Source organism: Mustela erminea, chromosome 18, assembly GCF_009829155.1.
Source record: "Mustela erminea isolate mMusErm1 chromosome 18, mMusErm1.Pri, whole genome shotgun sequence".
NCBI classification, from domain to species: Eukaryota; Metazoa; Chordata; class Mammalia; order Carnivora; family Mustelidae; genus Mustela; species Mustela erminea.
Window position 1 is genome coordinate 35,865,727 of NC_045631.1, and position 11,970 is coordinate 35,877,696.

General features: G+C 55.9%; 2 long non-coding RNA genes across 2 annotated transcripts; one reads left to right on the forward strand and one right to left on the reverse strand.

Annotated features, from left to right (window-relative positions):
* LOC116578224 lies at positions 1-5,943 on the reverse strand. The gene is made up of 3 exons (XR_004280778.1): positions 5,779-5,943; positions 302-462; positions 1-34 (listed from the first exon to the last, which is right to left on the reverse strand). It is a non-coding gene; the product is annotated as an uncharacterized LOC116578224 (long non-coding RNA).
* On the forward strand, positions 5,020-11,691 carry LOC116578223. The gene is made up of 3 exons (XR_004280777.1): positions 5,020-5,290; positions 6,915-7,155; positions 10,493-11,691. It is a non-coding gene; the product is annotated as an uncharacterized LOC116578223 (long non-coding RNA).
* Positions 11,692-11,970: the final 279 nt, after the last annotated feature.

Genomic DNA, 11,970 nt, shown 5'->3' on the forward strand with positions numbered 1-11,970 from the left:
AGCAGCTCCTCCCGCTTGTGTTCTCTCTCTGGTGCTCAAGTAAATAAATAGAGGTGGGGTGAGTGTGAGCTGGGAGAGGGACCTGAGGGCGGCGCAGTTGCAGGGGGAGGTACCAGCTGGGTGGCCCCGCCCCTGCATGGCCGGCTGCCCAGAGGCGGGCAGGCGGCTGTGCCAGGCCAGTGTGCGTGGCCTCACTCACCACCTTGCAGATGGGTCACCCTGAGTCACAGCCACTGGATGTGACCCGGAGTTGTCTCATTCCAGAAGGTGTCTGCTGTGGCCGAATGACCATGACACTTACCCAGGTAGACCGGCCCCAAAGGCCCTCGGATGGAACCAATGCCTTCAGGAGGTGGCCTTTGGTTCTGGGTTCTAGAATGTGATGATGGAGGCCACGGTAGAGAAGCTTCTAGACTCCAGGAACTTCCACTCCCCCTGCTCTGTAGCATGCTGTAAAGACACCTGGAATGCAACACCCAACGGTAGCTCACATTCCAGCTCTCTGGCCTTGGTTTTCTGAACAGAGGCCTGGGACTGAAGGAGGGCCTGTGATCATTGACGTGCATTGAGCATGTCCTATACGACAGGGTCTTTGTGTCCCTCCTGTCACAGAATTCATGCAATGCTCCATGAAGTAGGCGCTTTGATTACTATCCTTGTTACAGCTGAGGAAGCTGAGCTCAGAGAAGTTAAGTAACTTGCGCAAGGTCACACAGCGAGTAAGTAGAGGGGGCTGGGCGCATACCCAGGTCCGCCCCAGCCGCATGGTTGAGGGCAGCAGTTGCATAGGTGAGGGCCCTGCTGACTGGGTAGTGGCAGTGAGTATCAAGGATGGGAAGAGTGACGGCAGAGTGAGGAGGGGCGGGACCTGGCGCCCAGTCCAGTGTGGGCAGGAGTGGAAGATGACTCGCAGGTTTGGAGCCCCAGGGACTGGGAGGGTGGCAGTGCTATTAATAGACACAGGGAAGTCAGGAGGAGGGGCCGGTTTAGGGCTAGATGATAGTGCATTCTTAGAAGCTGATTTGCTAACAGTGGGACGTTTAGGGTGAGATCCAGTACAATGAGGAAAATTCAGCACATACAAAAATACCACCAAACACCAGCAACCCCCTTACCAAAACTGAACCACCAGAGTCCCCAGCCCTGTGCTGAGGCTGCCGAGCCTGGGTGTGCGGTAGCCTTGTCCGAGGCCCAAGTTCAAATCCCACACTGACCGCTGGGGGTCACCCCTGGCGCACAGAGCACGGTGCTGCTGGGGCGGGCCTGTAATAGGGTCCACCTAGGGGAACATCGCAGGCTGCCCCTGGCCAGGAAGGCAGAGGTTTCCTCTTGTTTTAGGGGTGAGGGGGGGCTCACAAGACACTGAGCTACTCCTCCTCCCCAGGCTCCCACACATGTGGCAACACCATTTCACCGGAATTTCTGTTAACACTACCCCCACCCCGCCCCCACCCCCAGCAAGTTCCGCTGACCTTAGAACCATAGGAGGGGAAGCAACAGAGCCCCCTTCCCCGAGCAAGCCTCAAGTGCTGGCTCTCAGGGTCCAGTCCCGAGGGACACCTTGTCCCGGGCGCTGGGGGCCAGCGACCTCAGGCAGCAGAGCCCATCGGGAGCAGGAGCCCAGCTGTTCCCAATCACATAGCTCCCCTGACATTTGCGTCAGCAGCTCTGCCCTTTGACCTTTAATTCCCGGGAGTGGAGGGTGGAGGCAGCTTTAGTGATCAGGACTAATTATTTGCAATTCGATTCAACCAGCAGTTTATTGGGGTTTGGCCTGGCTGCCTACCTTCCAGACGGCCTCCCACACCCCCAGGTTTACAGCCTTGGCCTCCTTGGGAAGCTGGGAAGAACAGAAGGCCGAGCCAGTCCACCTGGGAGCCACCCGGGGTTCTTCTGGACTCCCCCCTCCTGGGAGCAGCCTGTGGGCAGTGACGCTTATAAAAGTGCTTTGAGACCACCCCCCACCACCACCACGATAGAGGAGGTGTCCCATGCGCATGGCCAGCTCGGCTAGGTGTCCCCTTGGGCCAGCCTCCAGCTCCGGTCCGGGCTTGTTGGGACACGTCCCAGGGTGGGTTGGCCAGGCCAGGAGGCGCTGGCCTTGCAGCTGTCCTGCTAGAGGGTGCAGGGCTAGGAAGGGAAGGGAGTGGGGCTCCCCAGGTCCCGGGGCTACTGCGGTGTCCAGTATCCCTCTATATTTGTCCTCTTGGAGGGGCAGGCGGCCAACTGGACCCATGACGTCTTCTCCCGGGGCCTGGGCTATTTTGGAGTCAGCCTTGGGGGGATGGGGAGGAGGGTGGGGTGGGTTTAAGGGAACATTTCCTCCTGGCTCCAGGTCAGAGAAGAGGCAGAGGTTGTGTGGCATGGAGAACCGGCCCTGAGACCTTTCTCAGAATTCCCTGTGCAGCTACGGAGATGGTCCTGGGCTCGGCTTCCTGGGGTTGCCTGGGCTCTGGGGCCGCGCAAGGGCTGTCTGGGCAGAAACCCCAGCCTCTTCTCCCCGTGGCTTTTTCCAGCCGTTCAGACATCATCCCTCAATTAAGAAACAACTTTCTCCATGCTAGGTCTCACCTAGGACCAGAGCTAGGTCGGTGGCTCCCATCTGTCCTGTTTCTCAGGGCACCAACATTTCCAGAAAAAAAACTTAGGACCAGACATGTTCACCAGGTCCATATGTTGCTGAGTTAAGGACACTAAAAGGAAGTGTCAGAGGAAAGGTCTTTTTGAACACGCACAGGCGTGTGCTCACACACACCACTGAACACAGTACAAGTGAAAGGGCTGCATTTCACATCGTGGGTCTCCCTCTGTGAAAACCTCACTGCATTGTCCTTGTTTTTCTCACTTTGCCACGGGCAGATGAGAACATGACAACCCTGTCGATGGGCTCATATTCCAAGAAGGATGGGTCCCTGGCAGTCCCTGCCTGGGCCCAAGGCCTGGGGCAGCAGAGGACCCCCCCATACCCTCTCCCACTCTCTCGTGGAGCAGCAACCCCCAGCCCCAGTATTTGCAGGCGGGGAGGCTGGGGAGCAGTGTGGTCACTGTGCCAGTTTCTGGAGCAGCAGGGCCCTGGAGATGTCAGCCCACTGTCACCGCGCTGCTTTGAACCGGACCTGGACAGGGGCTCAGAGCCCACGTCCTGGCCTGTGATCTGAGACTAGTCGCTGAAGCTCCCCCTCGAGCTTCCATTTCTTGTTCTGTAAAATGGGTATATTGGCTCCTCATCACAAGGCCAGTGGGATGAAGTGAGAGAGTGTGAAAGTATTTTGTGGCCTATAAAGCTTGGGCAGGGGCGGTTATTATTATACGAGAAACTAGTAAATGGCTGAAGAAAGAGCACCCCGAGAGCTGATCTCAGCTTCTGGGTGCAAAGACAGTGCTCGCATCCACCCCCGGGTCTGTGATCTTGGGGCCCCTCCAGCCCCACAAAGGAGCCAAGCAAGCCTGATCCCCGTGAGTCAAGGCAGCCTGGACTGCCTGACGTAGGGCCTGGCCTCTGGCCTGTGCTCAAAGGGGCTGCCCTTTGCAAAGGCTTCTGTTTACTTGTGGTGGCCCCCGCATGGTTACAGATGTCTGTCACCTCCTAAATTGGAGAGAAGTACGTGGAGGGCCTCCCCAGGAAGGAGGCCCTTTGGGGAGGGCTAGGGAGCATTGGGACTGAGGACTCAGAGAAAGCCCAACACCTAAGCTTCAAGGCATCCGAGTGTAGATCTAGTGGACGTCCCCTGGCCCACTGCCCGTTTCTGGGAGTTGGAGCAGGAAACACACCAACCATGTCCCGGGCCAGCACGACCCCTCCCCTGAGCTGGGCGGCTTCAGACATGGCCCTTTGCCTCTGGAAGCCTGTGCCTTCATCTGAAAAATAGTGAGTCCCTAACTCATGGGGTTGTTGTAGGCTTATATGGGACTGTGTGAAGGGCGCTCACTCCTCAGGGGGCCCCTGCCCACCTTCCTCTGAGGTCCCAACAGAGCCACAGCCCCCACAGAGAGAGCCAAAGAGTCCCCAGGACTCACGAGCCCTGTGGCTGGGTTGCCACCTCTACCCCATGTGGGTCCCGAGGCCCCGCCTCAAACGGAGGGGGGGTGGCAACAGGTTTCCTCGGGAGGCCAGGCCCCAGCTCCCCACCCCCTTCCCCCAGCTGCTCAGCAGCCAGTGGTCATGAAGTCATTGCCACCTTCCCCAGCCTGCAACACCCCCCACCTCCACCCCCGTGCTGACATCCCATTTGGCAAAAAGGCTGGAAAAGCCGCTGACTCTTCTAGTCCCTGGGTTCACGGACTGGTCAGGGCCTGTCGGCCATAAGCCGACCATGTGGGCCGAGGGGGTTCACAGCCCCCTCCCCGAGCCAACCCCACAACACACGCACACGTGCGCATATACACACGCACACACACTCTCTCCTTATACATACCTGGACCTAGACCTGTGCGATTCACACACCCCCAACACACACACTCCACACTTGCACACACACTATCCCCTTTCCGGTCCTGTATAAACTGTCCCCCCCACACACACACACCAAGCTACACACCGCCACCCATGTCTGTGGTCTACCCACACAAGGTGGCAAGCGGGTCCTGCACACACACGGCCACACACGTGTGCACCTCACACCGGCACTTCCTACCCAGCCCCGGGCTCTCCTGGCTTCACTCCCCCGCCACCCACCACAGGCCTGTGCCCTTTGGCTTCATTGCGCCAAGGGGGACACTCGCAGATGGAGCCACACTTGGTGAGCCGGACCCGAGGCAGCTGGAGCCCAGATGGCTCATCCCGGCTGAGCCCCTTCGTTCTTAGTTGTGGAAACTGTGGCCCAGAGAGGGCAAGGGGACGGTCAAGCCACACAGCCAAAGTTCCAAGTGTTTCCAAGCGTCTGAGAGCCTGGCGGAACAGGAAGGAAGCGTCCAGGCTCTCCCCTCCCTCACTGCCACCCCCTCAAGCCCCCTGACTCAGTTCCTCCCTGTGCTGGGCTTCCTCAGGGATGGCCGCCAAGACTGGGTGCTGTGTGAGACTCTCGTCCTCCGCCCCGGGTGAAGGTCACCGGAAGCTGCTCCGGGGAGGGCACGCACTGTTGAGGCAAAACCGGCCTGGGCTTGCCGTGTTAGCCCTCGGGTGGGTTCTGTCGCCTGCAGGAAACATTCAGCTCCGGGATACACGCACCCTCAGCCTGAGCTTCTTGCTTCCTGCCTCAGTCTCCCTCCTCAGGTGTCAAGCCTCTCAGCCGTGGCGTGACTTGTGTCTCCGGGGACTGCCTCTGTGCCCCAGATCATCAGCTCCACAAGGGTAAGGATTTCTGCCTGAAATCGGGTCTGGCACCTAGTAGGTGCTCAACAAAAATGTGTCGAAGGAACGAATGGGCCCCTCCCTCCTTCCTTCCCTCCCTCCCTGCCGCCAGCCTCCTACAATGGCTCCTCCTTGTCACCCTCAGGGGGCCTGGCATCTGGTGGCTTCCCATCAGCCAGGAGCTGGGGTAGGCCGTGGGTGGCCAGGTCAGCTGGGACTGGTCACCTGCTCCCCTGAGCTTCAGCTGTCACGCGGGAATGAGGGGCCCGCTGCTGGGGGGGGGGTGCATTTTCTCTGCTGTGATCCCAGGCACCACGTTGGGGGAGGGGGGGCCAGTCTCCAGGGCCACCTCTGGCCAGTGGCTTTGAAGAGCAAACCCAGGCTGGGGAGCCACCCAGAACAGACCACCAGCGTCTTCAACCTGGGAAGTCATGGAACCCAAGTAGCTCTGAGTCTTTCTTGGTGCCTTTTCCCCCAGAAGCACCCACCTGTCCCGACTCACACATGGCAGGTCCGCCTGAGGGAACCACAGGGCACGGATTGTGGTCCACATTCTGCTTCCTGCAGGGCCCTTCGGGGAGGCCAGGCCCTGGGAGGGCGCACGGGGGTGTTGGGTCCCAGTGGGCGGCAGGAGATGCTAATCGCTGCGGATTGCTAGCCCCAGCTGAAGGTCAGGAGGTAAGGCAACCCGTGGTTATAAATAACCAAGCCTGGCCCAGCCCCAGAGGGCAGCGCTGGACCTTTGCCCCTGCCCCCGACTGCGACATCCCGAACCCCCGAAAGGCCCAGCCTGCAGTATGACCTTTGGGGGTGAGGCGCAAGGTCAGACAGGGGCCACCCTGGGCTTCCCTTGCCCATGAGAGGAGGAAGGTGGCCCTGCTCGCCGGGTCTCTGCTGGGGGTGGGGCGGGAGCCACTGAAGCGGAGACAGCCCCACCCCAGGGACCCGAGGGGGCAGACAGCTTGTGGGATATAACCCAGGGACCTAGGCAGCCCTCAGCCCTGCGCTCTGACCTCCCACACCGAGTGTGCCCACGGCCCACAGCCCTGCCTCCCAGCTTGTGGTTTGTGGCTGCTGGGGGCTGGGGGCCCAGGAGGGAGAGACAGCAGGGTCTGCATGCCCAGACCTGTTTCTAGAGCTTCAAGTATAATGGCAGGATTTGCCTTGGGAATGGACCTGAGAGCTCCTGGCATTCTTTTTTTTTTTTTTAAGATTTTATTTATTTATTTGACAGAGACAGTGAAAGAGGGAATACAAGCAGCGGGAGTGGGAGAGGGAGAAGCAGGCTTCCTGCTGAGCAGGGAGCCCGACATGGGGCTCGATCCCAGGACCCTGGGATCATGACCTGAGCCGAAGGTGGGGACACTTAATGACTGACCCACCGGGGCGCCCGCTCCGGGCAATCCTGAGGCTCCGTGGAACCAGAATCCCCAGCCTGGGGCTTTCGGACTCTCAGAAACTGGGGAGAAACTCTGGTGGCAGAGACATCAGGGACAAGGACACCACAGGGACTGTGGGCACCTGCCCACCACCTCCCTCTTGACAGAAAAAAGAGATGGGCTTTACCTGCTCCAGGACTCGTGTCTTTTTTTTTTTTTCCCTTTAACTTTTTTTTTTTTTTAAGATTTAATTATTAATTTGAGAGAGAGCGCTCGTAAGTGTACGGCTGGATGAATTTGCAGAAGCTGAACATACCCATGGACCCAGCACCCAGAAGTCCCCTTGTGACACCCTCACTACCCCCAGAGAAACCTCTCTCCCGACCCCCAAACCCCTGGGCAACTTCGGCCTGCTTCTAAGCTGACCTTGGCTGGAGCCACGCACTGTGTGGCCTTCTGTGTCTGGCTTCTTCTGCTCAATACCAGGTTGGTGAGGTTTGCCCGTATCTAGGGCATTCGTTCTCCTCACTGGTAGCCGGCCACCGTGTGACTTATCGTAACATTTTCACCCTGTGCTACTGGTGATGGACATCCAGGAACATTCCAGTTCCTGGCTGTCATGAATAACGTCACTGAATATTTGCATTCCTGTCTTCTGGGCGTCTCCAGGCTCATCTCTGTTGGGCCTGTCCTCATGAGGGGTCCAGGACCTGCCTCTATCTGTTCACCTTTGGAAAATACAGGAAGAGTTACTTTTAAACCAGTGTTTTAATAAAAGAATGATTTTGCAAGGAAAGGATTTTTTTTTTTTCCCCACTTTAAAAAATGAGGAAGGAGGGATGCTTGGGTGGCTCAGTCGGTTAAGTGTCTGCGTTTGGCTCGGTCGTGATCCCAGCGTCCTGGGATGAGTCCCACAGCAGGCTCCTTGCTCCGCAGAGAGCCTGCTTCTCCCTCTGCCTCTGCCTGCCACTCTGCCTGCCGGTACTCTATCTCTCTGACAAATAAATAAATAAAATCTTTTAAAAAAATAAATAAATAAAATAAAATAAAACAAAAAATGAGGAAGGTACATAATTTTTAATTTAATTTAATTTAATTTAATTAATTAATTTAAGATTATTTATTTATTTATTTGACACAGAGAGAGAGAGATCACAAGCAGGCGGAGAGGCAGGCAGAGAGAGAAGGGGAAGCAGGCTCCTCGCTAGGCAGAGAGCCTGATGCAGGGCTCGATCCCAGGACCCTGACTGAGATCGTGACCTGAGCCGAAGGCAGAGGCTTAACTCACTGAGCTACCCAGGCGCCCGCAATTTTTAAAAAAAAATAGGAAAATACCGACATGTAGAAAACAAAACAAAACAAAAAAATCACTCAGAGCTACTCTCTAGAGTCGAACATTCAACCAGTCAACGGAGATTTTCCTAAGAGCCTCTCCTGCGTCAGACCCTGGAGGAGAGCGACCCAGGTCTTCCCTCATGGAGCACACGGCGGGGGGTCCGGTCAGCAGTGGAGCCAAGGGACAGACCAGGGGACATCAGCCCCTCCTCGGCTTCCGCTGGCCACATCCCACCCACAAGTTTCCTGAGAAACCTCCAGCCCCGCGGCCAGGCTGCACCCCCAGAACCCCAACATGGGAAGCGAGTGACCATACACAGTTAGTTGTGACCACACAAGAGCGGAGGACTTGCGTGGTATTCGATGACAGGAAGGTGGCAGGTGCCGGGGCTGAGGAAAGGAAAAGAGGGGAAGGAGGCAGGAGAGGCGAAGGGGCCAGAGGCAGACACGCTGGACCTTGGTCTTTATCCTGAGGACCAGAGGAGGGATTTAAGCAGGGAGGGAGCAGGTCAGGTGTACTCGTTAGCAACACTGCTCTGGAACCCTGTGGAAACTGGCTTGTGGTGACACAAGAGAGCGCGCCGGGGACCTGCTGAGGCCCTGAGCTGATGAGCAAGGGGATAGTGGGACAGGAGATGAGGGGGATAAGGAAATGTTTCGGGGCTGTCCCAGAAGGATCTGGGGCCTGGGAGGCTCTGGAGCACGGGCCAAGGAGCAAGCATGAGGAAGGGGTGAGGTTCAGCCCTACAGGAAGGCACGGTGGCAGCGTAGCTCTGCAGGTGGTGGAATTGGCTCTGGGGAGGTTTTGGTGAGTTTCTCCACGTTTAGCAGTTTCCACAGAGCTCTGAGAACTTCTGAGAGCTAGGTCGGTTATCCCTGAAGAGGCAGGCAGGCCTGGGCCATCTCTAGAAGGGGAGAAGGGGTTATTCATTTATTCAACAAAATATTTACCTGTGTGGGGGTTGTTCCAGGTCCTGGGGATACATTGCTGGGCACAACAATTGTAGTGAGGAAGATGTCAATAAATATATAGATAAGGTGGTGATAGGTCTTGAGAAAAACTAAGTTGGGTATAAGGCCAGCCACAGGTGGCCTCAAGACAACAGGTTTAGGCCTGTAAGGTCCAGACCGGCTGATGCGCTCAGCTGGAGCGGAACATCGGCCCAACAAGCCAGCCCTCCACCATGAGCAGACAGGAGGCATTGAGAAACCTGGCCCCAGGTTTCTCTGGGAGAGCGACAATGGTGGAAGGGAATCTATTTCAGTTAGGGTGATAAGGGAAGGCCTCTGAGGAGGTGACATCTGAGCTGACACCTGAAGAAAGCGAAGGAATAAGGCACTTGGATAGTTGGGGGAAGTGGTCCAGGTAGAGGGCACAGCAAGTGCAAAGGCCCTGAGGCAGCAACACTTAGTGTGTCAGAAGAACAATAAGGAGGCCAGTGTGGACTGGAGTTAGGACAGGAAGTTGGAGGGAAGGCTGAGCAGGGTCAAGGGGAGGCCTTTCTACTCTGCGGTTGAGGGGAGAGCCTGTGAGGGTTTGTGGTGGGATGGCCTGATCTTGTTTTGTTTCAAAAGGATCACTCTGGCTGCTCTGAGAATATACCGTAGGGCATGGGGGAGGCACATGCAGAGGTTCAAGTCAGAGAATGTGGTGGCCTGACTAGGGCGGAGGCAGTCAAGGTGGCAGGAGGTAGTCTGACTGTGTGTGCATCATGAGGATGGGGCCCATAGTGTTTGCTGATGGGCCCATGTGGATGTGAGGAAAAGGGAGGAGGCCCAGAGGCTGGCTGATGGTTCCCATTCATCAGCCTGAGAAGCCTGAGAAGGGCCCAGGGCTGCCAGCCTCCACCATCTCCCCTCTGCCCTGAGTCTCCTCTCAAACCTTCCTCTCACCTTTCTTCTGCCCTTGTCCCCCCCCCTCCACCCCCAACCCCATCTCCATCTTCTGTTTCTGGTTGTCTCGTGGCCTCATGCTGTCACCTCCCTCAGGCCAGAGAGCCTGCCCTCAAGAATACGGACTTCATTTACTCCGCAGTGCTGATGACTGTGGCCAGGGGCCCAGAGGCTGGGAGCTGTGGAAAAAGTAGACTTGGCCCCCAAGCCCCACTCTGGCGGGGGCAGGGCACCCTGCTGGAGAGAAAGCCTATTCTCCACTTCAGACACTTTCATGGCATGAGCCCGAGATGTGCACAGTGAATCCTGGTCTAAGCAAAGCCAACGGTTCTTTGGGGGCTGAGCCAGCACTCCCTGGGATCTGGGGCCAGGTTTCTCAATGCCTCCTGTCTGCTCATGGTGGAGGGCTGGCTTGTTGGGCCGATGTTCGGCTCCAGCTGAGGGCATCAGCCGGTCTGGACCTTACGGGCCTAAACCTGTTGTCTTGAGGCCACCTGTGGCTGGGGAAGAGGACTGGGAGGCTGGGGACCTGCTTTTTCGCCTGGGCCTTGGTCTCATTCCTTATTTCCCACCCACCTTCTGCCCTAAATTCCAGACTGCGTGAAGGAAGAGAGTTTCAACTAATGCGTCCAATATGTGAACTCCTGGAACCCCTCCAAACCTGCCCCTCCTCCAGTCTGCCCCGCAACTGCCTCCTTCCAGAATTGGGCAAACCTCAGCCCTACCAGCTCTTACCCAGCAGCCAATCGATCAGAAAATGCTGTCACTATGCCTGGGAATCACCCCTCGCCCGCCCTGTTGCTGTGACCTGATCTGAGCCAACATTATCACTGCTGGGATACTTGCAATGGCATCTGGTCTCACCCCCTTCATGCTATTCCCAGTACAGTAGCCAGTGATTTTTATTAAAAAGTAAGTTAGATTATGTCACATTCCTACCTTCACCCTGGTGAATCTGGGGAAAAGCCACAGTCTTTTCTGATTGTCCCATCTGCACCCAAACATCATCTCCTGTGCCTCTCATTGGGTTCTAGCCACATTGACTTTCTGTTCTTTGTGTATACAGTGTACATGCCTACCTCAGGGCCTTTGCACTTGTGGTTCCTCTGCATTCCAAGCAGAGGAACCCCTCCCCTCAATGTCTCCATGGTTTGCTCCTCACCTTCTTCAGGTTTCACTCTTATATTACCTTCTTGGAGCAGCTTTTACTAACTACCAAATTAAAAATTACAGAACATACCAAGGGCCCAGATCTTACTTTCTCATATTCTCCAGTAAAAGGAACCAGGGACTCTTGAGAAATGGCTGATTCTAGGACTGAAGGTGGAGATACACAAGATGAGCCCAGAGCATCTTGTAATGCCAGGAAGTAAGGAAATGCTAAATAAATAAACAAATAAATAAATTAAGGAGGGATGTAGGACCCAGATGAAAGAGGTCCCAAAAGGCAAAGCTAGAAGAAATGGAGCAAAAAATGGCATATTATTGGATTATAATCTAAATGTAAAATAAACATCCATGAGTCCATTATACATAAGTGATTGGATCAATTAATAAATGGGCAAGAGATAAATCTCCTGTGCAAAAGAATTCCAAATCATTTATGTAGATACATCACCCAAAATGGGGGAGCATGATTCCTGCTCCTTAAGGGTGGGCTGCCCACAGCAACTTCCTTCCCGAGAGGACAGCATAGAAAGGGGGAGGCGGGGGAGAAACTTTGCAGTGGGGAAACCTGGCGAACTCCCGGTCAGCGCCAGGAACTACCAGTCATGTTGCTAGTATGTACCCTTGATGTGACAGGTAACAAACACGGCACCTGAGCTCTGCGATCCAGCTCCTGGAAACCCAGAGCCGCAGTCTGATCATGAGAAAACCATGAAGCAGTTTCCAGGACAGAACGCTTGACCAGTACGCTGCAAAACGGTCAAGGTCATCAAACACAAGGGAAGTCTGAGAAAGCTGTCACGGCCAAGAGCTGTGGACGAATGGAGCCATTCGGCCACAGAATGGACTCCTGGATGGACTCTTGGGGAAAAAAAAAAAAGGAAGTTAGGTAAACCGAGGAAATGT